The sequence below is a fragment of the Rattus norvegicus genome, chromosome 2 (genome assembly GCF_021556685.1).
Source record: "Rattus norvegicus strain SHRSP/BbbUtx chromosome 2, alternate assembly SHRSP_T2T, whole genome shotgun sequence".
Taxonomy (NCBI): Eukaryota; Metazoa; Chordata; class Mammalia; order Rodentia; family Muridae; genus Rattus; species Rattus norvegicus.
The window spans coordinates 105,099,937-105,126,870 of NC_141535.1; positions in this window are offsets into that span (position 1 = coordinate 105,099,937).

Genomic DNA, 26,934 nt, shown 5'->3' on the forward strand with positions numbered 1-26,934 from the left:
TATATAAATGGGAAGGGGGCACAAAATGCTAGTAGAACTGAAACACTCATCTCTAAGAGCTCCATCATCAGCCTGGCACTAGAATGACTGCTGATCTCTGAAATGAAGGATCTATTATGTTCACATTTTATCATTAGCCTTAAATCACCAGAGTTCTCATGGCTGATTGAAGTGGAGTGGAGGCAAAACAGAGAGACTGCTGTATGAAGGACACAGGTTTCTGAAATTCTCTGTGATATTTGATGACAGATGTATTAAGATTCCTTTGCAGCTAAAAATCTGGGTCTTAAAAATATCAGACATTTGAAAGCCTTCTCCTGAACCTGACTTCAGGGTCTGGGATGATACAGTGTACATTATAAATAAAAAGTTTAATGTCTATTAAAATATCTTTCAAGTTGGGTGGTCGTGATGCATAGATTTAATTCCAGTACTTGGGAGACAGAGACAGGTGGGTCTCTGAATTCTAGGCCACCCTGGTCTACAGAGATAGTTTCAGGAGAGCTAGGGCTACAAAGATAAATCCTGCCCCAAAACAATGACAATGACAAATAAAACAAAACATCAGCACAAACCCCAACAACAGCAAAATTTTCGAATTTAGTGACTTTGGGCAATTTTACTACTCACACTGTGCCTCCTTAACTCCCTTGTAACAGAAAAATAATAAATACTGGATTTGATGAGCTGGGGAGTTGGCTTAGTCAATAAGATCTCCAAGTAAATCTGAGTTTGAAGACCTAGAAAGGTATAGCATGACATATTAGTTCACATAGGAAACAGAGGCAGGTCTGTGAGTTCAAGGCCAACCTAGTCTACATAGGGAGTTTAAGGATAGTTAGGGCTACATAATAAGGCACTTCCTCAAAAGAAACAAAGGAGTATCAATACTCCTCAAGTTATTCTGTAAATAGAAAATTAAGGATCATTTTTTAAATTATTTTACAAAACTAGTATTATCCTGGTACCAAAACCAGACAAAGGCTCAACCACAACAAAAATATAGACATAAAAATCTCAATAAATCTCAAAAATTCAAAAATATATAAAATGATTATCCACTATTATCAAGTTAGAATTATTTCAGAGATACAGGGAAGGTTCAACATAAATAAATTAGCAAAGCTAATGCACTATATTGTCTCATTAGATGCAGAAAGTGAAGTTGGCAAAATCTAACATCCGATCATGAGAAATGTCTTGGAGACACGAGGTATCTTAGTTAGGATTACTATTGTTGTAATAAAACACCATGATTAAAAGTAACTTGGGGAGGAAATGATTTATTTCACCCATACTTATAGCACAGGTCACAGTTCATCATCAAAAGAGGGTAGGGTAGGAACTAAAGCAGAACAGGAACACAGAGGCAGGAGCTGATGCAAAGTCCATAGATGAGTGCTACTTACTGGCGTGCTTTCCATGCCTTGCTCAGCCAAGTTTGTTAGCTCACCAAGAACCACTACTTCAGGGTTGGCTTAACCGCACCCCCTGCCCCAAACACTAATTAAGAAAATGTCCACAGTCTTACCTACAGCCCAATCTTATGGAGACATTTTCTCAGTTGAGGTTCCATCCTTTCAAATGACTCTAGCTTATGTCAAGTTGACATAAAACTATCGAGCATACTAGGAGTATAGGAAACACCTCTCAATAAAATAAAAGGGATATTATTTAGCTGTTAAGAAAAATGAAATTTATAAAGAAATGGAGGAAGTAGAAAATAGTTATTTGCATGAGGTAACCTATACCCAGAAAGTGTTGCATGTTTTCTCTAACTTGTAAAAGCTAACCTTGAATCTTCAGATATGAGTTTCATTTCAAATGCTCATAGAAGTCAGAAAATTACTAAATGGTAATGTACAGGGGACTTTCAAAGAATTAAGATAAAATACCATGACAAAAATTATTAAGATGGAATCATGGAATAGGAAGAATTGAATTAGGATGGAGATGGGGGGATAGAGGAGAGAATAAGGAGCGAGGTAACTAAAAATAAAAACCTTTTGAAAATAGCCTTGTAGGGATTTGAATAGGCATGGCCCCCATAGATTCATGTGTTTAAGTGTTTGGCCATAAAGATTAGCACTACTAGGAGGTATGGCTTTATTGGTGGAGGTATAGCCTTGTTAGAGGAAGTATGCCATTGTGGAGGCAGGGCTTCGAGGTCTTAATCGCTCAAGCAACAATCAGTGTCACACACACACACACACACACACACACACACACACACACACACAAAACAGTCTCCTTCTGGGACATGCAGATCAAGATGTAGCATTCATGGGTCCTTCTCTATCACTATGTCTGCCTGAATGCTACCATGCTTCCTTCCATGATGACATGGACTAATCCTCTGAAACTGTAAGCTATCCCCAATTTAATGTTTTACTTTATAAGAGTTTTCTTGGTCTTGATGTCTCTTCACAGCATAAAATCTTAACTAAGACAGCCATCTTAAGAAACTTACTGCTGTAGAAGCTTCATAGAGTGGAGCGGGGAGAGTTTCAATGGAGTTACCCTACTAGACACCATAGGGTAATAAATAAAATAACCTAAGTATGAATCACTTCTTTTAGAGGTGTTGGCCAGTAATGTCTCTTAAGTCCCCCATACATTTCAGGCTATTGCCAATGCTTTCAGCTATACTCCAGAATTTGATATTGATGAAATTACTACATAATTGAGTAATGTTACACCAACGAATTAAACTGATATTAACTTAGAAACCTCACCCTTTCTGGATAGCTTTCTTAGTCCTGGAAGGTGCTGTTCAGAGGACAAAAACAGTCACTAGTCTTACTCTTCTGTAAACCATGGGAGCTACAGTAATGATTGGCTTGGCAAGACATGCCTACTGGTCTAAAAATGGCATGAAGAAAAAGGGAGTATTCAACTGCTTTCCAATTTAAGTCTCATTCCACAAGATGGAACCTAACACCATTATTTGTCAAATCAAATCTGGCTAGGCAGGTCATAGGCCATAGGGGAGAACCTATACTATTCTTCTGCTAAATAGACTTAGTATTAAACTGACTTCTAATGACTTATCATTATACACTAGCTATATCTATCATAGTCATCTCTCAAGCCTTATTTATTGATTAACCTAGAGACCCAAACCTATTACAGCACAGAGTGAGACACTGCTCAGCTCTAACTGGGACATCTATAGCATGCCAAATCTCAGAGGTTATTACACAATAGAGACAGAAATGGTGTACCTTTTTTGAGTCTTGCTTTTTTTGTCCAAGCTACAGGAGCAGCAAATGTAAGGAAATACCTCTTGTGGATAATTCTAATAGAGAAAGCCTTTGTTCTAGAGTATGCCAAATAGTTTTATATCAACTGTATGAACACAGGAGACAACCGGATGACATAAGGAGAGAGTTAACTAACACTAAAGACCTCATCTGAGAAGGAACCTCAACCACTAATATATCTCCGTAAGATAGGATTGTAGGCAAGCCATTAGACTATTTTTTTAATTAGTTATTGATGGCAGATGGCTGAGCCCATTGTAGATGGTGCCATTCCCAGACTGTTAGTTCTGGGTTCTATAAGAAAGTAGACTGAGCAAGCCATGATGAGCAAGCCAGTAAGCAACATTCTTCCATGACACCTGGAGGGAGGTTCTGCTCCTCCCTCCAGACCTCTACCCTCCTTGAGTTCCTGTCCTGACTTCCTGTGAGGATTAATTATTACATGGAAACATTAGCCAAATATACCCTTTCCTTGCCAACTTGTTTTTTTGTGAAGGTATTGTATTGCACCAATAGAAATCTTAACTAAGTCATGGGATGACGGACTCATATAACCTTCAAAACTTATGGTACCTGCAATTTAAAGCCTACCCATTGCTACTTGTGGTTTTCTAGATAAACTCCAAACAAACAGCACTTAGTGTTCCAGCCCCTACCCACTAATCTTGCCATGGGCCTGTGTACATCTCTTGTTTTTCTTTCTTCCTCAGGGTGCTGCTATCCTTCCCTCTGAAACTGAAAATATATTGTCTTTGCTTGAAACAATTTTATCTGGCCTCCATCAGATTCCAATGTAATTGTCACTTATGTTACAAGGATATTCCTCTCTTGAACTCTTCATCAAAAATTTTAATGCATTTTTCTAACACCTTTATTTCTATATTAGAGATCTGGTCATGACTTACAATGACATACTTTTGCATGTGCTATATCTGAATATCCATCATATCCACTAGGATTTTCATAAAGATACTGATGAATCTAACTTTTTCAGTACTCTATCCTCACAAACTCTAATGAGTTCCTGTGTTAAATATACATTATTCGCACATTTGCTGCAGTGGGAAATGCATCTAAGACTGTAATCTCAAGACTACACATGTGTACCCACATACATGCCAATATTCATAAACACATGCACATAACATACATGTACAAGCTGAAGGAGTGTATTTTATTTTATTAGCTCTTTGACATGATGCTTTTGCTTCCCTGAGCCTCAGTTTGTTTACTGTTAAAATGTGGTTATACTCTTCACCATTGTGATGGACTCTATGCAAAATCCACAGCAACAATGGCACGCATAGTTGTAAATGCTTGGTAACTCCATCTTTCCTTCTTACTGCCCCATTTTTACACAGCCCCAGTGTAGAATAGGGAAGTTATACCTCATCAACTTGAAAACCAGTTCCTTTTCGCTATGACTTTCATGAATAAACATAGCCATTGATCTTCCTTCTACCTACCTTTCCCTTTCCTCTTCCCTTTCCTACTGTCACCTCCTCCTCTTCCTTTTCTTCTTCCACTCTTCCTCCTTTATGTCTCCTTTATGCTACATTGTCCCTTTCAGGTACATCTGCCTAAAGTCCTTTCCTTGTAAAAAGGTTTTTTAATGTATTGAAATGACTGGCTTGGGCTGGGCTGCATTTCTTTGCTTACCAGGCATTTTGAAGGCCATGGGTTTCATCCCAGCACTACAAAAACCAGTTATAGTTGTGAACACCTGGAATTGTAGCACATAGGAAACAAGAGACAGGAGAATCAGAAGTTCATGGTCATCCTATCTTTGAACTCTATGAGACCCTACCTCAAAACACAAAACCAAATAAATGAAAATGTTTGTCTGTGTGATCCTTTCCAGAAACTGTTGTATTTAGCCATAGTCATTCCTGGCATTAATATTTCTCATCTCCTTACCTTGTTTTGCTTTTGGCTACCTTGCTACCCACCCTTGCTACTATCCAAATAGTTTATTAGGTTGGTCGTGTATCTACCCTACTACTGTTTAGACATGCTAAGAGCAGACATAAGCACATGTTATTTCCTCTGTCTGGACATCCAGCACAGAGCCTGGCCAAATACACACTCCCCAAGTACCTTTGTGTTAGTAAATACCACTATCATATCAACAGAATCGGTATGGTTATAAGGAAACCTCTGATTTCCTCAGGTTCCTCTGCTCTGCTCTTACTCTCTTCCTATAAATGAAACCTGACTATACAGTATCATAACACTTTCAAAATAATGTGTCCTTTCAGTAAATTGATCAAGGACAAACACCTTACCCAGCATTGACACTCCCAAGTTTTTGTCATCTGATAATGTTCATCTGGAATACTCAGTTTTACCAAACTATATTCAGTCTGTTTTGCTTTACTAATTTGGCTAGCCTATTCTTACCAACTTCTCTTTCACTATTTATTCATATAGAAATTAAATTTATTGTTAACTGATGCATAAAACATATTAATTACACAGATTTAAAAGAAGAACTGTACTATTTTGAGACACACACTGATTAGATCAGTTTAAATATATCCATCTCCTTAACCATGCAACATTTCCTAATAGTAAAATTTTTGATGTCTGTTCTCGTTTGAATAGAAATGGTATCCATATACTCCTGTGTTTGATTGATTGGCCCATAGAAAATATGTGGCCTTGTTGGAACAAGTGTGTCACTATGGAGGCAGGCTTTGAGATCTCATATTCCCAAGATACTCCCAGTATGGCACAGTCTTCTTTCACTGCCTGTAGAACTCTCAGCTTTTTCTCCAGGACCATGTCTGCCTGTATCCTGTGAATCTTTCCCCCTCCTCACCTGCATAGTGTAATCAGACATGGCTTTCATTGAAGTGTGTGAGATACAATTGGCCAAGGATTTAGGGGCTTGTGATTGGCTCAAACCTTGTAAGTAGGCTTATGCACTTGACAATAAATTCAGATCTGCACCCAGAGGCTAGTCTCCAGAGCCTGAATCTGAGGATTTATCATATGGCTCTGTTGCCTCTCACCCCCATCCTCAGTCCCATCCACACATCTGATTCCTGAACAGGGACCCCTGAACACCCTGCACTCTGAAGAGAGGGTGAGGACCCCTCAAAGCAAAATGAGAAATACTAGTTCTCAGAGAAAGCATAGTTAACGGAGGGTTTTGAAAGGGATATTGGAGAGGAGGGAGCTGACATGTTCTGAAAAAAAATCTCAATACCTTTAATGAGGAAATTCTGGACTTATGTCATGTTTGAGATGAGCATATCTGGAAACAGCTAGAGCTGCTGGCATGGAGGAAGGAAATGGGAGGAAGAGTTGCCTCATACTTCATCACAATATTCCACATCCATTTTGAGCTGCCTTCATGGTTCTGTGATGGATCAGAAGCCTCTGCCTGTTTTATTAGTGACTTCTGGAGGCAACTTGCCAACTAGAAAGCTCAAAGTGTTCAATCGTCTCCTTAGAGAAGGTGATAGGTAAGCCAAAAGATATTGCTGTTCCCATAGATAAAGGCGTAGCTCTGTTTTACCCTAATCTGATAGACCTTGAAAATGAAAATCAAGGAGAATCACTACTGCTGCAACTCCTCCCACCCCCATACAGCCAATAGGAGTACATCTTATACTAATATACATGAAACAACAGCATGGGGAGAGACAGAAAACAAATGAGCATTCAGAATCCCTCTTCAATGCTTCCTCTTAATAAGGCAAAGCTGAATTCCTCAACAACAGCACCTGAAGCAGTGTTTCATTCTCCTGTGGGAAATCATCCCCAAAAGAGAACCTCAGAACGTTACTCTTTGGAGGTGCTACAAAATATATGATGGTAGTTGCTGAAAATGGGCTACACGCTCCCTTTGTGGAGCAGAGGTTTGAATCCACAGTGACTACTCTAAGTACCCGACAGGATTGGGAAACTATTATGGGATCTATATTATGGGGATGGGTGTGTGTTCACTTTTTACAATAGAAGGTGGGGTTTTGCGATGATGCTGAGATTCTCAGACACGATAATTTAGTTAGACAAGTGACCATCTCACCTAACACTTTGCAGGATGAGGATAATAATAGCTTTAGCACTGTTCAAATGCAGGGACCATCAGATTACTTTGATCAGGTCAGGAAAGTGACTGAAGGAGTTAAGGTACAACTCAGCAGCTTGAAGAAAAGATCAATGAACATTTTGCAGATTTGCACATATGTTTGTTGCTTAAATCATCATGTGATTGTGGAAGCTTTAGCCAAGAAGTTTATTTGAAGGAGGGATACGACCTAGGCCCATAAAACTGTTCCCTATGTCCACAGTGGGGGAATAAAGGATTGCACCAACAGAACCCAAGGTACTAGTTATTGAAATGCACAAAGACTACCAGTCACCTTTGTCATATACCTGAAGGTAAAAGAGGAAGATTAAATAAAAAGAAAAGACGTTTGTTGAAACTGTAGATGTCAGGGACATTTTGCCAGGCAATGATCAAATAAAAGGAATAGAAAAAAAGAGAAAAGACCACCCCCCCTCTTTGGTTTGCTCTAAATGCAAAAAGGGTTTCCTTTGGGCCAAGGATTGCTGATCAAAAAACCACCAGGGATGGACCATGCTTAAAATTTCCAGCAAACACATCCCCACCAATAAAATTCCTACAATATTAAGGACCATTCTGTTGGGTCATAATCAAGTCAGATTGAGATTCAAGCTAGAGGATACCATATTTGGAGAAATAACTGACATGGGAGCACAGTGCCTTACATCTGAAAAGAAGACGTGCTGACATCCTAGAAACTTAGCCCTGAGTTTCAAGTTAAGGAATGGATTGGTTGTCCTGGGGCTCAAGTGGGACTAGGTGCCAGCTAAGCAGGACCACGCACATCTTGGGGAACCCTTCTTCATCCAGGCCTGCCCCCATCCTTTTTTCCCAGTGGGACCCTCTAGTCCCCACCCCTAACCAGGAGACCCACCTCACACAGGCCAAAGGCTGGAGTGAGCTAAGGAAGAATCAGTGAGACTTTGGGCCTGGAAAACCCGGGGGCAGAAGGGGCAGAAGGGCAGGAGTGGTGGCACCAGCACAGTCATGAAGCTGGTTCTTGCTTACTATCCAGTGTCGATTACAGAGATTCCTACTAGAGTAGGTGCACGATCAGTGATCATCCACCCTATGTTGTTAGTATGGGTAAAATGATCTGATTCTGAGTTGCCTTTTCACGGTTACATTTTACTCTTCGCATTCCCTGTTGTCTCTTGATGCTTCCTGCCTCACCTCTCTTACAACAGTCTTCTCTTTCTGAGAATGCTTTTCTGTCTGAGATTCCCAACTTCAACTGTTTTATTGACTCGACCTGATTTTCCTCCTCCTACATTCACGGCTTAGCAGTCTGAGTTCTCCAAAGGATAGGATTCAAAGGCCTGTGGTGTTTGTCTCAGTTCTACTTCCCACTATAAGTGGAAGAATAGACTGCTTACGTGGAAGAGCAGAGATGATCTATTTACTAAAAGATTAAAGTAACTTATGTGATACGAACAGTACCGCCAATGGCTGTGGCTGGAGCAGAGGCTCAGCAGGTAAAGTACTTGCCTCTAAGCATGAGCACTTGAGTTCAGATTCTGAGAACACATAAAGCCAAAGGCAACACATGTTGTTGTATGTTTCTTTTGACAGTATGTTTCTGGCAGGATGGGAAGAATGAAAGAAGAAACCTCAGCAAGCCTATTCACACAGAGATATGCACACACATTATGTATACATCATAAATATATGCAGAAGATAAACACTAACATCTGTGACAACAATCTGAACAACTATATGAATTTCTAATGCAGTTCAGGAGGATAGAGACACTGAAAAAATAATCAGATACGATACAATGCAATTGTTTTTACTAATACTTCAGAGAAAATCCTTCTACCTGGATGATCGTTTCATTGAGTAGTTGTATGGTGTCTTAGACTCTGACTCACTAACAGATAGCAATCTGAATACATTATGTGCCACATGCTCTTATAGACCCTACTCAGATCATTCAAAGTGATGCACATTTTCTCCTACATTCTGTCATGCCACTATGATAGGTAGTTCTCCATCAGATATGAGGTCATCGATAAGATCCTTCATAGACTTCATAGTAGCATGTCAGTCTAACCATTGATGACCCTTCTACTTTGATGGCATATTGTTATGACTTGGCATTTAGAACATATTTTACTGTTTTACCAAGTCCATGTTCACAGTAACTGATGATAATATGAAGAAAATATTTCATTTGTTGTTTGACATTTATTGCTGAAGACAGAACCAATTCAGTTCATGTACGTTATTTTTTCTCTGTAGTAGTGGACAGATAACTGTCTTCAGAAAACACCAGAGTGTGCACAAATATGATGGTTTCCTTGAGCCTGAAAAGATGGTCCCACCCACCCAGTATGGAGAGGAAAGCTTTAGACCAATTCTGCTGTGGTTATTTACTCCTCCAGCTACCATTCAAACAAAAGCCTTTCCTTCCCTCCACTTATTTTTCTTTCTTTAACCCCTCTCCCTCTCTTCTTGCCAGCTGATTTACCTTTCTATGTCTGTTCCTAAATAGAAATATATATGAATTCCACCAAAGAAATGTAAAATTATATTAAAGGTGTTTTAAAGTTGACTTTCTCACTTTCTGTCAATTTGATAGAAAAACAGGATTTTTGATTTTAATGACAGGGATTCAAAAACAATTTCAAATTTTTTAGAGCACCAACCATCTGATAATTGTAGCCTCAACTGCAAGCTTGGGTTTTCCAAATGTTCAGATTTACAGAGGCAGATAACATGACGTAGAGGTAGCTGTCGGCCCAGTGTGTACGCAGAGCGCAAAGGTATCAGGGTCATGAATGCCTACTGGATTTATTTATATTTATAACAAGGATTTTTAAAAATTAAATGTATATTTTGTACAAAACTACCCAATTGTTTGTCTAATGCTTATCCCTTTAAGCATTTTTATTACATATCTTTTATTTACATTTCAAATGTTATCCCCTTTCTCACATTCCCATTCAGAATCTCCGTTTCACCTTCCCCTCCACCATCTTGAATGAAAGTGTTGACTACCCAACCATCTACCTCTTCCTGCCTCCCCACCTTGACGTTCCCCTACACTGGGGGGGGGGGCAGGTCCAGCCTTGGCAAGACTATGGACTTCTCCTCCCATTAGTGCACAAAAAGGCCATCCTCTGCTAAATATGCTGTTGGAGCCATGGGTCTATTCATTTGTATTCTCTGGGTAGTGGTTTAGTCCCTGGGATCTCTGAATGGTTGGACTTGTTGTTTTTGTGGGGTTGTAAGCCTCTTCAGCTCTTTCTATCCTTTCTCTAATTCCTTCAATAAGCATCCCTTTCTCAGTTGAGTGGTTTGATGCTAGCATTCGCCTCTGTTTTTCACTTGCTCTGACAGACCCTCTCAGGAGACAGCTCCTATAAGCATACACTTCTTGGCATCAGCAATATTGTCTGGTTTGGTGGCTGTATGTATGGATCCCCAGGACTGGCAGGCTCTAAATGGCCATTCCTTCAGTCTCTGACAAACTTTGTCTCCATATCTCCTCCTATGAATATTTTTGTTCCCTCTTTTAAGGACTGAACCATCCCCACTCTGTTCATCCTTCTTCTTAACCTTCATGTGGTCTGTGGAATGTATCCACAGACTGTATCTTGGGTAATCCGAGCTTTTGTGCTAATATCCACTTATCAGTGAGTGCATACCACGTGTGTTTTTTTGTGATTGGGTTGCCTCACTCAGGATGATATTTTCTAGTTCCATCCATTTGCCTAGGTATTTCATGGAGTCATTATTTTTAATGACTGAGTACTCCATTCTGTAGATGAACCACATTTTTTTTATCCATACCTCTGTTGAGAACATCTGGGTCATTTCCAGCTTCTGACTATTGTAAATAAGACTGCTATGAACATAGTGGAGCATGTGTCCTTGTTATATGTTGGAGCAACTTCTGGGTATATGCCCAGGGGTAGTACAGCTGGGTCCTCAGGTACCAATTTTCAGAGAAATCTCTGGACTAATTTCCAGAGTGGTTGTACCAGCTTGCAATCCCACAAACAATGGAGGAATATTCCTCTTTCTCCATATCCTCACCAAAATCTGTTGTCACTTGAATTTTGACCTTAGCCATTCTGACTAGTGTGAGGTGTAATATCAGAGTTGTTCTGATTTGCATATCCCTGACGACTAAGAATGTTGAACATTCCTTTAGGTATTTCTCTGCCATTCAATATTCCTAAGTTGAGAATTCTTGGTTTAGTTCTGTACCCCATTTTTAATACGGTTATATGATTGTCTGGAGAATAACTTCTTGACTTCTTTGAATATATTGAATATTAACCCTCTATCAGATATAGAATTGGTAAAGATCTTTTTCCAATCTGTGGGTTGCCATTTTGTCCTAATGATAGTATCCTTTGCCTTACAGAAGTTTAGTAGTTTTATGAGGTCCCATTTGTTGATTCTTGATCTTAGAGCATAAGCCATTGGTGTTTTTTTTTCATTATTATCTTTAATCTTTCTTTTTAACAGTCCAGTCATTATCCCTCTCCCAGTCCACCTTCTGACAGTTCCTCATCCCATTCCTCCTCCCCCATCTCCTCCCCATACCTCCACAGACCCCCTCACCCCACCAGGCCTCTGTATTCCCAGGAGCTTCAAGTCTCTCAAGGGTTAGGTGCATCTTCCCTCATTGAGGCCAGACCAGGCAGTCCTCTGCTGTATATGTATTGGTGGCCTTGGACTAGCAGCTAATATATGTTGCCTTGTTGGTGGCTCAGTGTCTGAGAGATCTCAGAGGTCCAGGTTAGTTGAGACTGCTGGTCTTCCAATGGGGCCGCACTCCTCCTCAACTTCTTCCAACCTTTACCTAATTCAACCACAGGCGTCCTCAACTTAAGGCCATTGGTTGTATGTAAGAACGTGCTCCTTTCTCAGCTGCTTTTTGGGCCTCTCAGAGGGCAGCCATGCTAGGCTGCTGTCTGTACATAAATCATAGCATTAGTAATAATGTCAAGCCTTGGAGCCTCCCCTTGAACTGGATCCCAATTTGGGCCAGTCACTGGACCTCCTTTCCCTCAGTCTCTTCTCCATTATCATCCATGCAGTTATTTAAGACAGGAACAATTCTGGGTCAGAGTTTTTGACTCTGGCTTGGCAACCTCATCCCTTCACTTGATGCCCTGCCTTTCTGCTGGAGGTGAACTCTACAAGCTCCTTCTCCCCACTGTTGGGCATTTCATCTAAGGTTCCTCCCTTTGAGTTTTGAGATTCTCTCACCTCCCAGGCCATTGGTGTTTTATTCAGGAAATTTTTCCCAGTGCCCATGTGGTCAAGGTTCTTCCCCACTCTTTCTTCTATTAGTTTGAGTGTATCTGGTCTTATGTAGAGGTCCTTGATCTACTTGGACTTGAGCTTTGTACAGGGTGATAAGAATGGAACGATTTGCATTCTTCTACATGTTGACCTCCAGGTGAACCAGCACCATTTATTGAAAATGCTGTCTTTTTTCCAGTTGATGGTTTTAGCTCCTTTGTCAAAGATCAAGTGACCATAGGTATATGGATTCATTTCTGCGTCTTCACTTCTATTCCATAGATCTACCTTCCTGTCTCTGTACTAATACCATACAGTTTTTATCACTATTGCTCTGAAATATAGCTTAGGTCAGGGCTGGTGATTCCCCCAGAAGTTCTTTTATTTTTGAGGATAGTTTTAGCTATCCTGGGTTTTTTTGTTATTCCAAATGAATTTGCGAATTGTTCTTTCTAACTCTATGAAGAATTGAGTTGGAATTTTAATGGGGATTGCATTGAGTTGCAGATTGCTTTGGGTAAGATGGTCATTTTATAATATTAATCCTTGCCAATTCATTAGCATAGGACATTTTTCCATCTTTTGAGATCCTCTTCAATTTCACTTTTCAGAGTCTTGATGTTCTTGTCATATGGATCCTTAACTTGCTTCTTTAGACTCACATCAAGGTATTTTATGTCATTTGTGACTATTGTGAAGGATGTCCTTTGCCCAATTCTTTCTCAGCCTGTTTATCCTTTGAGTTGAAGAAGACTACAGATTTGTTTGAGTTAATTTTATATCAGACACTTTGTTGAAGATTTTTTTATCAGGCTTAATAGTTTTCTAGTAGAACTTTTGGGGTCACTTAAGTATACTATTATATCATTTGCAAATTTTGATATTTTGACTTCTTTCTTTCCAATTTTTATCCCTTTTACCTCCTTTTGTTGTCTGATTGCTCTGGTTAGAACTTTGAGTACCATACTGAATAAGTAGGAAGAAAGTGATCAGCCTTGTCAAGTCCCTTATTTTAGTGGGACTGCTTCAAGTTTCTCTCCATTTAGTTTGATGTTGGCTACTGGTTTGCTGTATGTGGCTTTTACTATGTTTAGGTATGGGCCTTGAATCCCTGATCTTTCCAAGACTTTTAACCTGAAGGGGTATTGAATTTTATCAAATGCTTTCTCAGCATCTAATCAGTTTATCATGTGGTATTTTGATTTCAGTTTGTTTATATAGAGGATTGTGTTGATGGATTTGCCTATATAGAACCATCCCTGCATCCCTGGCATGAGGCCTACTTGATCATGGTGTATGATCGTTTTGATGTGTTCTTGGATTTAGTTTATGAGAATTTATTGAGTACTTTTGCATCAAAACTCATAAGGGAAATTGGTCTGAAGTGCTCTTTCTTTGTTGGGTCTTTTTGTGATTTAGGTATAAGTGGAATTGTGGCTTCATAGAAGGAATTGAGTAGTGTTCCTTCTGTTTCTATTTTTTAAAATAGTTTGGACAGTGTTGATATATTGATATTTGGTCTTCTATGAAGGTCTGATAGAATTCTGCACTAAACTCATCTGCTCCTGCATGTGTTTTTTTTCTTCTTTTTTTTTTCTTTTTTTTTTTTTTTTTTGGTTACGAGACTTTTAATAACTGCTTCTATTTCTTTAGGAGTTATGGGACAGTGGAGATGGTTTCTCTGATTCTGAAGAATGTATGCAGTATCTGTCAAGAAAATTGTCTGTTTCATCCAGATTTTCCAGTTTTGTGGAATAAAGGATTTTATAGTAGAATCTGATGTTTTTTTTTTTTTAATTTCCTCAGGTTCTATTTCTACGTCTCCCTTTTTGTTTCTGATTTCATTAATTTGGATACTCTTTCTGTGCCCTCTGGTTAGTCTGGCTAAAGATTTATCTATCTTGTTGATTTTCCCAAAGAAACAATTCCTGGTTTTGTTGCTTCTTTGTAAAGATCATTTTGTTTCTACTTGGTTGATTTCAGCCCTGAGTTTGATTATTTCCTGCCTATTACTCCTCTTGGGTGTATTTGCTTCTTTTTTGTTCTAGAGCTTTTAGGTTTGATATCTAGCTGCTAATGTATGCTCTCCCCAATTTCTTTTTGGAGGCACACAGAGCTGTGCGTTTTCAACTTAGCACTGCTTTCTTTGTGTCCCAGAGGTTTGGTTATGCTGTGCCTTCATTATCATTAAATTCTAAAATGTCTTTAATACCTTTTTTCTTCCTTTGACCAAGTTATCATTTAGTAGAATGTTGTTCAACTTCTATGTGTATGGGAGCTTTCTGTTATTCTTATTTTTATTAAAGATGAGCCTTAGTCCATGATGATCTGCTAGGATGCAAGGGATTATTTCAATCTTCAAACATCTGTTGAGGTCTGTTTTGTAACCAATTATATGATCAATTTTGGAGAAGGTACCATGAGGTGCTGAGAAGTTATATTCTTTTTGTTTAGGATGAAACATTCTATAGATATCTGTTAAATGCATTTTATATATAACTTCTTTTAGTTTCTCTGTGTCTCTGTTTAGATTCTGTTTCCATGACCTGACCATTGATGAGAATGGGGTGTGGAAATCTCCCACTTGTATGAAATACACTGTGTGTTTGAGCTTTAGTAAGATTACATTTATGAATGTAGATGCCTTTGCATTTGGAGCATAGATATTCAGGATTTGGAGTGCATCTTGGTGGATTTTTCCTTTGATGAATATTAAGTGTCCTTCCTTATCTTTTTTGATAACTTTTGGTTGAAAGTCAATTTTATTCGATATTAGAATGGCTACTCAAGCTTTTTACTTTGCACCATTTGCTTGGAAAATTGTTTCCCAGCCTTTTACTCTGATGGAGTGTCTGTCTTTGTCACTGAGGTATATTTCCTATAAGCAGCAAATTGCCATATCCTCTTTCCATATCCAGTTATGTTGGTCTATGTCTTTTTATTGGGGGAATTGAGTCATTGATGTTAAGAGAAATTACAGAATAGTGATTGTTGTTTCCTGTTATTTTGGTTGTTAAAGGAGGAATTATTTTGGGGTGGCTCTCTTCTTTTGGGTTTCTTGCAAAAAGATTACTTTCTTGCTCTTTTTAGGGTGTAGTTTCCCTCCTTGTGTTTGTTTTTTTTCTATCTATTATCCTTTGTAAGGAGGAATTTGTGGTAAGATATTGTGGTAATTTGGGTTTGTTTTAGAATAGCATGGTTTCTCCATCTATGGCAATTGAGAGTTTTGCTGGATATAGTAGTCTGGTCTGATATTTGTGTTCTCTTAGGGTCTGTATGACATCTGATGGGGATCTTCTGGCTTTCAGAGTCTCTAGTGAGAAGTCTATTTTAATTCTGATAGGACTGTTTTTTTATGTTACTTGAACTTTTTCCCTTACTGCTTTTAATAGTCCTTGTTTTATGCATATGATGTTTTGACTTTTATGTGATGGGGGTATTTCTTTTCTGGTCCAATCTATTTGGAGTTCTGTAGGCTTCTTGTATGTTCATGAGCATCTCTTTAGGTAAGGGGAATTTTATTCTATAATTTTGTTGAAGGTATTTACTGGTCCTTTAGATTGGGAGTCTTCATTCTCTTCTATATCTTTTATTCTTAGGTTTGATCTTCTTATTTTGTCCTGGATTTCCTGGATATTTTGTGCTAAGAACATTTTGTGTTTTACATTTTCTTTGACAGTTGTGTCAAGGTTTTCTATGGTATCTTCTACTCCTGAGATTCTCTCTTCTGTCTCTTGTATTCTGTTGGTGATGCTTACATCTATGACTCCTAATCCCTTTCCTAGGTTTTTTATCTCCAGGGTTGTTTCCCTTTGTGCTTTCTTTTTTGTTTCTATTTCTATTTTTAAATCCTAGATGGTTTTATTCAATTCCTTCACCTCTTTGATTGTGTTTTCCTGTAATTCTTTAAGGAATTCTTGTGTTTCCTCTTTAAGGGCTTCTTCTTGTTTATCTGTGTTGTCCTGTATTTCCTTATGGGAGTTATTTATATCCTTCTTAAACTCCTCCATCATCATCATCATCATCATCATAAAATGTGACTTTAAATTCAAATCTTGCTTTTCTGGTGTGTTTGGAATTCCTGTATTTACCTATGTGGGAGAACTGGGCTCTGATGATGCCAAGTAGTCTTGGTTTCTGTTGCTTAGGTTTCTGTACTTGCCTCTCACCATCAGGTTCTCTCTGGAGTTAGATGGTCTTGCTGTCCTTGACAGTGGCTTGACTTACTGTAAGCCTCTGTGTCAGCACTCCCGGAGACCAGCTTTCTTCCAGCAGGATCTGGGTACAAAGAGCTGTCTCACAAGGTCAAATTCTGGTGCAGGCAGAAATTAGAAGAGTCCTGTCCCAGACTGCTTCTAAGTTTGTGTGTCCTGAGGGCTCCAGGTGAATCCCTTGGGGCAGAAGTGGTGGTATTACATCTGCTCTCAAGTGTCCCAGCTCTCTTTTGACTGGCTTTCAGCTCTGGGTGAAGGTAGAAACAAGAGCTTCCTGCCCCTGACTGCTCTTAGGTTCCCATATCCAGAGGGCTCTAGGCAGGTTCCTTTTGGGCTAGGAATGTGAGCAGAAGTAGTGGACTCCCTGAGCTCTCAGGATTGTCTGCATGTCTGAGAGTCCATCTTTCTCCCCCATGGAATTTGCATGCAGAGACTTGGAACCTGGTCAGCACCGGGTGCAGGCAGTGATCAGAAGGGTCCTATCCAGACTACTCCTAAATTTGTGTCCAGGTGGGTTCCTCGAAGCAGAAGTGGTGGTCTTACCTCAGCTCTCAGGATTTTTATGGCTCTTGGCAACTGCCTTTCAGCTCTTGGCACAAGCAAAAACCAGAAAGATCCTCTCCCTGACTGTTCCTAGGTTCCTATGTCCAGGGTTCTCTAGGCGTGTTCCTCTTGGACCAGGAATGTGAACAGAAGTGGTGGTCTCCACTGAGCTCTCAGGATTGTTTGCACTTCTGAGCATCCAGCTCTCTCCCCCATGGGATTTGGGCACAGAGAGCTGTAGTACCTGGTCAGCTGACCTTTAAACATTTAATATGGCTCCAATAAATAGAAGCCTAACATCTGGCTGATAGCTAGAGAATGACAAAACTTCAGAACTTTGGTATAATTTGGAACCCAAATCCCCTTCTTTTTATCTCTGACTCTGTTTTTTTGTTTGTTTGTTTGTTTGTTTTTTGTTTTGCAGATCCCATGCATTATGCCACCCACAAATTACGTCTTTACTTCTTTCCAGTTACTCCTTTCCTCTTCCTAAAGTGAAAACAGTTTTGCCTCCTTAAAAGGAATTGCCACCCAATGGAAGGAGAAGCCCTTGGTCATGCCAAGGTTGGACCCCCAGTGTAGGGGAATGTCGGGGGGAGCAGAAAGGGGATTGGATACAGAGGGGAACACCCTTATAGAAGAAAGGGAGGGGGATGGGATAGGGAGCTTATGTCTGGGAAACTGGAAAAGGGAATAACATTTGAAATGTAAATTTTAAAAAATCCAATAAAAAAAAAGGAATTGCCACAGGTATGGTGGATGTATGTACAATTCCAGCATTCAGGAAAGTTAAGACTGGGGAATTTCAAGTCTTAGAACATCATAGTCTATACAGCATGGTTTTGTCCCTAGAGAAAAAATATTTCATTTCAAAGCAGTTAGATTATTTAGTGTTTTATACTATATATGTGTGTGTATTTATATGTATATATAATATGCCCCATGTCAAAAATCAAGAAAATGGAGTTTAATAACAGAACAATATCAATTGTTTTATTTCAGTTGGAAGACTTATATTTTAATCAATACATTCTTTAATATTGTTCTTATTTACATGAAAAAAGCCCATTAATTTGTAGTTTAGCCTTCTGTGTTTCATATTATATAATGATGTAGCATTCCTAAAACATTCAAATCGAGAGCCTTATCTAGTACAGAGTTAAAAAACACTCTTCAATTTTGTTAAAATGGTGTCTTGCTGGATGATATGGCAAAGGATATAATAGAAAATGTTCTTTTCAAATGTTTTTTTCTTTAGCATACCTTTTAATATTGTAATAATTTCACATAGTAGGTACTAACTCAAAATAGTATAAACAGCTTATCTAAGATTGCATTGCTAAGGAGAAGCAGAACTAGGATGTATTCAGGAAAAGCCTGATTCTCAGGGTCAACCTCTGCATTATTAGGCATCCCAGCCAAAAACAAGGGAGCAGTTACTCAGTTAGCAGTGCCTTTGTCTAAAGGCAATGAAACTTATAGTGACTCTGCATGTTACTTCTATATGGTAAATCCATAGCTGACCACCCATTGCTTAATCGGTGGAAGGTGGCCATTACAGAATAAGGAAGTCTAAAACTTCTGATTCACTTTCCTTAGGTTGAGCCCTTGGTCCTTTGATTGCAAGATGCAATTCTCTTCAGTGGTTATCAAGATATCACACTAACAAGAAGTGATGAAGGATAAAGGACAAAGGTCACATAATAGTGGGCTATGGCAGAAAATTATGTTCAGTGTTTTATGCTTCAGTGAATGGCTGAACATACATAGATACTTAAGACCCTGAATTCTAGCCTTAACTATGCACAAACAGAGCATGGTAGCAGTGTATCCCTGTACTGCCAGCACAGAGGAAGTAAAGGCAGGATGAGTAAGGATGGGGACTTTAAAGATTTCTGTTACTAGATGGTAAGTCTGAAGCCAGCTTGAGCTATTAGAGACCCAATCTTAAAATTAGTCACATAAAAGTTTATCTGGCTTGCTTTAGCAAGAACATAACAGCTGCCCTAGTATTGTCACTCAATAAATTCCATTTACTCATTAGGACAAGGTGACACTAGCCTCCTACAAGGGATGCCTGAAGGATTAATGTGGACATTATGCTTTGACACATCAGACAAAAGTTGGGTTCTCTTTAAGGAGGAAGAATAGATTTGGAGTTGGTAGACAGCAGATACTACATGGAGTAAAAGACTGCAATGTGAGAACAGAAGTCATTTAAATCAAGAGATACTTATGAAGGCTAAAAATAAATGATTTCTTATTTCCAATAGAAAATAAATGTATTGGAAAACGAAATAAAAGGGTCATGAGGGAAATGATCACTCAACAACTAAGAAACACTTTATATTAAGCATCCTATTAGTCTAAAATTTTGGACAAAGAACATCATCTTCCTGACAGCTATTCTAACCTGTACTCTGGGAGAACACTTTAAGATGCTGCATTGAAGCATGGAGATGCACTTGGACCTGAAGAACCTTAGCCTTCAGGTGTGACAGGTATTTTTCAGCACAGTCAGTTACAGGCCTAGCTCAAAAGTAGTTACACTCTGCTTAGACAATGCAGAGTAAAGCTCATTCAGACAAGTTTTATAGCAATTGTTGTCACAGTCACTTAGTGACCATTCATTTGTCACTTGAAGTTATGTGGGGAAAAAAAAGGAAAACTTCAATAGGTTGCATATAGAACTTTTACAGGAGTGGTTTTTGCCTCTCTTCTTCATGGTCTTTATTACTTTCTCAAAGAGACCTGCCCTGTAGAAGTGAAATTCAAACCCTCTAATTCTCCCCCATATAGCTTTAATCATTTCCTTTAGAATACGATCCACATTTTATTATCAGTACACGATGTTGAGAACATTTTCTGGTTCATGTTAGGCACAATAAATCATTGCTGAATGAATTAATGCAAGATAAGAACATATTGTTTTAGTTTCCTTTTCATTGCTGTGATAAAACATCATGATCAAAAGCAATTTAGTGAATGAAAAGATTTATTTGGTTTACACTTCCAGGTCATAATTCATAGTTGAGAAAGGTCACAGCAGAAACTTATCCAGGAACTTGAAGCAGAAACTGAAGAAACTCTATGTGCCAGCTTGCTCGTTCAGGCTTATTGTTAGCTAGCTTTCTTACACAACCCAAGACCACCTGCCTAGGGGTGAAAGCAATCATGGTACTACGTCATCTAACAATGTAGACAATATGCCATGGTCGTGCCCATAGGACTATCTGGCTTCAGCAATTTAATCATCAAATATTTCCTCTCAGGTGACCCTAGATTGTATAAAGTTGATAATCAAAGCTGGTCAGCACATATGCATTGTATTATTAAATTTAGATATTAATCAAATTACTAAAAATGGTGAATCCTGAATAATAATTATCCTTAAACAAACAATAAATGATGATCGCATTGCCTATGTGAGACATTAGGGAAAGGAGATATTTTAAACTATCTGAAGTAGACTCATAACTTATAAGCAGAGCAAAAAAAGAGCTGATCCCATACTTGACAGACTTGGAGTCTACAAAACAACTCTGATGTAGATAGGAAAATCATGCTTAGAACTTCTGACTTTTAAGATTTAGAGAAATTAATTCTAAGCAAATGTTTGTCTGTGCACAGCCAAGGCCAAGAAGTACAAGCTTCCACTCATTGTATGATCAATAAGTGGTCTGTCTATGGTCAGGAGTTCTGAGTTTGTAGACCTTACTTTGCAATGAAATGTGCTTTACATGAAAGGATTTGTGACTGTTTCTTGAACTGAATGGTAAAGAAAAGAGAAGATTGCCATTGGAACTTTGGCATTAGAAGTTACTCCAAATTCCCCATTCTCATGGACGTATATCTTCCAGTATGTCCCACTTCTGTGTTCTCGCCCACCTAAACGGAAGCAAAGGATTCATTACCCAAGTGAACAGAGAGTATTACAAATTGCTTTTCTGAAATCAGATGCTGGGTGCCTACTCAAGATTGATAATACTAAGATTATATTTACAAACTATGATATAATATATAAATATCACAGTGGCATTGCTAAGTAGACTTTCATCTTAAGTAAATAAAGCTCATTTGAGACTAACGTTTCATCCTACAGAGCACTTTCAGTTCAATCGTATTGTTAGGAAACGGTTCACAGAAATGAAAACGATCATTTTAGAAGAAAGACAACAAAATACAACTATCATTACTCTATTCATAAGAAGAGAAGCTAACTCATACAGATTTCTCAATGTATACAGAAATAAAACAGCAATTGAATTTGGCTGTTCCTCTGTAAAGAAATCAGAAAATAAGACAAAATTTAACCAAACCAACAGTTTACAAAAACCCACAGGCTATCAAGAAAACTTAACCTGAAAACATTAATACAAAGAATTCTCATTTTGACAGCCTTCAAGAACAATCTTATCACAAAAGGATGCTTAAAGCAAGAAACTGAATAGATGAGCCTGTTAGAGACGCCTCTGGATTTTAAAGTTTTATTTTGAGAAAAAAAATATTTTTCTCTCTTTTTCTGTTGACGCTGGAAATTGAATTTAGGACCTCACATATTAGAGGCTAGCACTGAACCAATAAACTATTTCCTAGCCCTAAGAAGAATTCCTTTGAAAGGAAAATTAGAAAACGTCCTTTCAGTTATCTCAAATAATGACAACACAATAACTTCATTTCCTTATTTAATTGGCTATTTTTCATAAAGCATATTTAAGTTCAAGCCTCAGTAAAGTGACAGTAGTCATCATAAAAGACTCAAGTCTATTCATTGCTCACTTCATTACTATTAAACTGCTACCTCAGCCTCACCTGGCTCTGCTGGCTAAACCTAGCCATGGCGGGAGACTTAGCTGGTGAGAATAATCACTGATAGCTCTTAACAAGATTAAGAGGTTTGAGGCATCATTGTCATGAAACTAGATATTCTGAGCAATCATAGGGGGTCAAGGGAGCCTGTATTTCAGATGCCTTTTCTTTGAGCAATTATTCCCAAAGCCTGTTCTTACAATGGATTAGAAAAAGAGTTAAAACTTGTGAGAATTTTGAGTGCAGGAGGCTATAAAAAATGATGTCCCCTAAGAACATGAGGGTATAAGCCTTGTTCTGAGAGTTATAGTAGGAGATCAAAGAACAGACAAGCAAAAATTATTCCAGTGTTGCCGCCAAGGGACATAATGACCCCCCAGGCCCGCAGCTTTTGACCACAGCTAGATTAAATATAAGAACATTGCTACATATGAGATATCTCACTGAGGGTGTTAGACAATTGTAGAAGGACAGAAAAAAGTTTTCCTAGGCAACTCAGCACAGCTGGATTATCTTAAACTCCCTCTGCATGGTTAGGAAAGGAAAAAAAGATGCTACCATTTATCTCATGGGTATTAGACTCTAAATTATTTCTCTGAAGTCTGTTTCACACTTGTCTTAAGTTGAAGCATGATTGTTTGTCCCAATACTACCTTGATTATCTATGATGTTTCTATTGCCCAACCCATCAAAGCACTTAAACAGGGAGTTCCCAAGATGTTTTGAGCTGAATAATATCCCTGAGTTCTGACAAAACAGAAAGAATAAGCTTTTGAATATAGAATTGTAGAATGTGGGCCAGAAACAAGTCAGTGGATGAATGAGAGACTCATTTGAATGGGACATGCTATAACTTGTTTTATTAATTAGACTTCTAGCTCAAGAGAATGATTTAACTAAAAGAGGCATTTCATAAAGGAAAAGATGGGGCACTTTACAAATGGAATTATTTATTTAAGTGGCAAAGGGTGATTGTAATAATGAGATGTAAGAAGTCTGTGTTGAGTTGTTCTCAATAATTAGCTCTACAGCCTGGACTCCCCTTTAAGCATTTTAAACAGTTCATTCGTAATAACATTGGGAAAGAAAATTGCCTATCTCTTATATCTATTTTAGGATGAGACATAATCAACATTATTATTTAAAAACTGACAAATGAGGCTGAGAAGATTGCTAAATCAGTAAAGTACTTACCATGCAACCTGAGTTTCATTATCAAGCACGTACCCATGTAAAAAGTCCCGTGTCATGTCATATGTTTGTAATACTGGGAAGGTGAAGATAAAACTATATTTGGATTTAAGGACTTACTTATTTTCTGTATACTTATTTATGAGCATACTTAATAAATATATAAAGTAGAGACACTATACATGTACAGAGAGAATATTAGGCTGGATCTGCTGTGGCTCACTGCTCAGCCAGAGAGCCTAATTGAAAGAACCCCAGCAAAATGTATGATGCTTGAGAAATCATATCAGATTGACCTCTGGTTCTACACACACATGCACATGTACCCGTCACACATATATCCCCCCCATACACATCCATGTATGCTTTTTAATATTTACTTCCTATGTAGCAGGAACAAACGTCTGCTTATCCCAGATAGGACACTTATCAGAGATAGAAGAAATTAATCCACCGAAGCCCAACTTGGTGAATGTCTCAACAATGGCTTGCTGCTCCTCCAGCCCTGGAGAGGGACCGTGTGAATCTTTTCAGTTTTCCAGGATGTGAGGTTTGTTCACTTCCTGTATCCCAGGAGCCTCTCTTCTGGAGAGAATATTTCAACCTGGAAGAAATTGCTACAGAACTATACACATATAAGAGAGGGTGTAATTTTAAAAAATAAAGCTAACAAAGCATAAACTAAGGAGGTCAAAATCTAGGTCTCTGGCAAAAACCTGCACAAATTGTCACCAAGATTTCTGATAGTGTTATACTAGTGAAAAGCCAGGTGTACAGCAGAAGCAGAGTGGTTCTGTCAATCATGGTGCATATAATCAGCAAGTTTTTCAATAAGCATACTTTTTTGTTTGTTTGTTTTTTGGGGGTTTTCAAATATTATATTCTTTTTTTTATTAACTTGAGTATTTCTTATATACATTTCGAGTGTTATTCCCTTTCCTGGTTTCCGGGCAAACATCCCCCTCCCCCCCTCCCCTTCCTTATGAGTGTTCCCCTCCCAACCCTCCCCCCATTGCCGCCCTCCCCCCAACAGTCTAGTTCACTGGGGGTTCAGTCTTAGCAGGACCCAGGGCTTCCCCTTCCACTGGTGCTCTTACTAGGATATTCATTGCTACCTATGAGGTCAGAGTCCAGGGTCAGTCCATGTATAGTCTTTAGGTAGTGGCTTAGTCCCTGGAAGCTCTGGTTGCTTGGCATTGTTGTACATATGGGGTCTCGAGCCCCTTCAAGCTCTTCCAGTTCTTTCTCTGATTCCTTCAACGGGGGTCCTATTCTCAGTTCAGTGGTTTGCTGCTGGCATTCGCCTCTGTATTTGCTGTATTCTGGCTGTGTCTCTCAGGAGCGATCTACATCCGGCTCCTGACGGTCTGCACTTCTTTGCTTCATCCATCTTGTCTAATTGGGTGGCTGTATATGTATGGGCCACATGTGGGGCAGGCTCTGAATGGGTGTTCCTTCAGTCTCTGTTTTAATCTTTGCCTCTCTATTCCCTGCCATGGGTATTCTTGTTCCCCTTTTAAAGAAGGCATGAAGCATTCACATTTTGATCATCCCTCTTGAGTTTCATTTGTTCTAGGCATCTAGGGTAATTCAAGCATTTTGGCTAATAGCCACTTATCAATGAGTGCATACCATGTATGTCTTTCTGTGATTGTATTAGCTCACTCAGGATGATATTTTCCAGTTCCAACCATTTGCCTACGAATTTCATAAAGTCATTGTTTTTGATAGCTGAGTAATATTCCATTGTGTAGATGTACCACATTTTCTGTATCCATTCCTCTGTTGAAGGGCATCTGGGTTCTTTCCAGCTTCTGGCTATTATAAATAAGGCTGTGATGAACATAGTGGAGCACGTGTCTTTTTTATATCTTGGGGCATCTTTTGGGTATATGCCCAAGAGAGGTATAGCTGGATCCTCAGGCAGTGCAATGTCCAATTTTCTGAGGAACCTCCAGACTGATTTCCAGAATGGTTGTACCAGTCTGCAACCCCACCAACAATGGAGAAGTGTTCCTCTTTCTCCGCATCCTTGCCAGCATTTGCTGTCACCTGAGTTTTTGATCTTAGCCATTCTCACTGGTGTGAGGTGAAATCTCAGGGTTGTTTTGATTTGCATTTCCCTTATGACTAAAGATGTTGAACATTTCTTTAGGTGTTTCTCAGCCATTCGGCATTCCTCAGCTGTGAATTCTTTGTTTAGCTCTGAACCCCATTTTTAAATAGGGTTATTTGTCTCCCTGAGGTCTAACTTCTTGAGTTCTTTGTATATTTTGGATATAAGCCCTCTATCTGTTGTAGGATTGGTAAAGTTCTTTTCCCAATCTGTTGGTTGCCGTTTTGTCCTAACCACAGTGTCCTTTGCCTTACAGAAGCTTTGCAGTTTTATGAGATCCCATTTGTCGATTCTTGATCTTAGAGCATAAGCCATTGGTGTTTTGTTCAGGAAATTTTTTCCCGTGCCCATGTGTTGCAGACCTCCATATCAAAGGGAATATGTTTGTATACAAAGGGAATAACACTCGAAATGTATATAAGAAATACTCAAGTTAATAAAAAAAACTAGTTTTTCTTCTAGTTTGAGTGTATCTGGTTTGATATGGAGGTCCTTGATCCACTTGGACTTAAGCTTTGTACAGGGTGATAAGCATGGATCGATCTGCATTCTTCTACATGTTGACCTCCAGTTGGACCAGCACCATTTCCTGAATATACTTATGTATACATATATTTATTTAGGTGGAAAATATAGATAGTATGCATGTGTGGATTACACACTGGCCTAGATTCTGCAAAGGTGGCTATATTAATGCCATTAACCTTATCTATGGGTAATAAAAGATGGATCTTTGTAATTATTTTGATTTTATACATTGTTACTAAAGACAAGACAAATGTTCCAAAATTCGTGGAAATGATGAAGTCACAGTGCACAAAATTTGAACCTACAACCCCAATATGAGGATGAAGAAACACTACTTTGTTTGCAGGCCTCAGAGATTCTCACATATCTGAGCATCCAGGTATCAGGTTGTAATCATTTCATACATTACCTGCATTTGTTTCAAGCTTAATACAGTACTCTTTAGTGCTTGTCTGGGGTTTCTGTATCAGCAAACATGTGAGCTGCAAATAAGATGTGTTCCTTAATTTCCAACTTGAACTTTGTTTCCCACACTGTGTGGATGCCAAGTTATCTTATTCTTATTCTTATGATCTTACTTCTCCAACTGTTGGGGTATGGCAACATACCCTTCTTTTTCTAGTTTGCTGAGAATGTCTATGGGCAAAGAGATGAAATCTGTCAAAAGATTTTTCTGTCAGTAATTATATTTTTCATCTTTTATAGTCTGTTAATATTGTGAAATACATTGATCAATTTTAAATGTTAAACCAATTTCACCTTCCTGAGATTATACACTGATCATGATGTATTATTTTTGCTAAATATAAATTGATTTTATTTGTTAAAACTTTGCTAAAATTGTTTTGAGTGTCAACTTTGCTATGGGACTTTTCAAAGTTTTGTTTCTTGTTCTGTAATTTGTCAGTTTTTGATATGGCAACCTGGTAC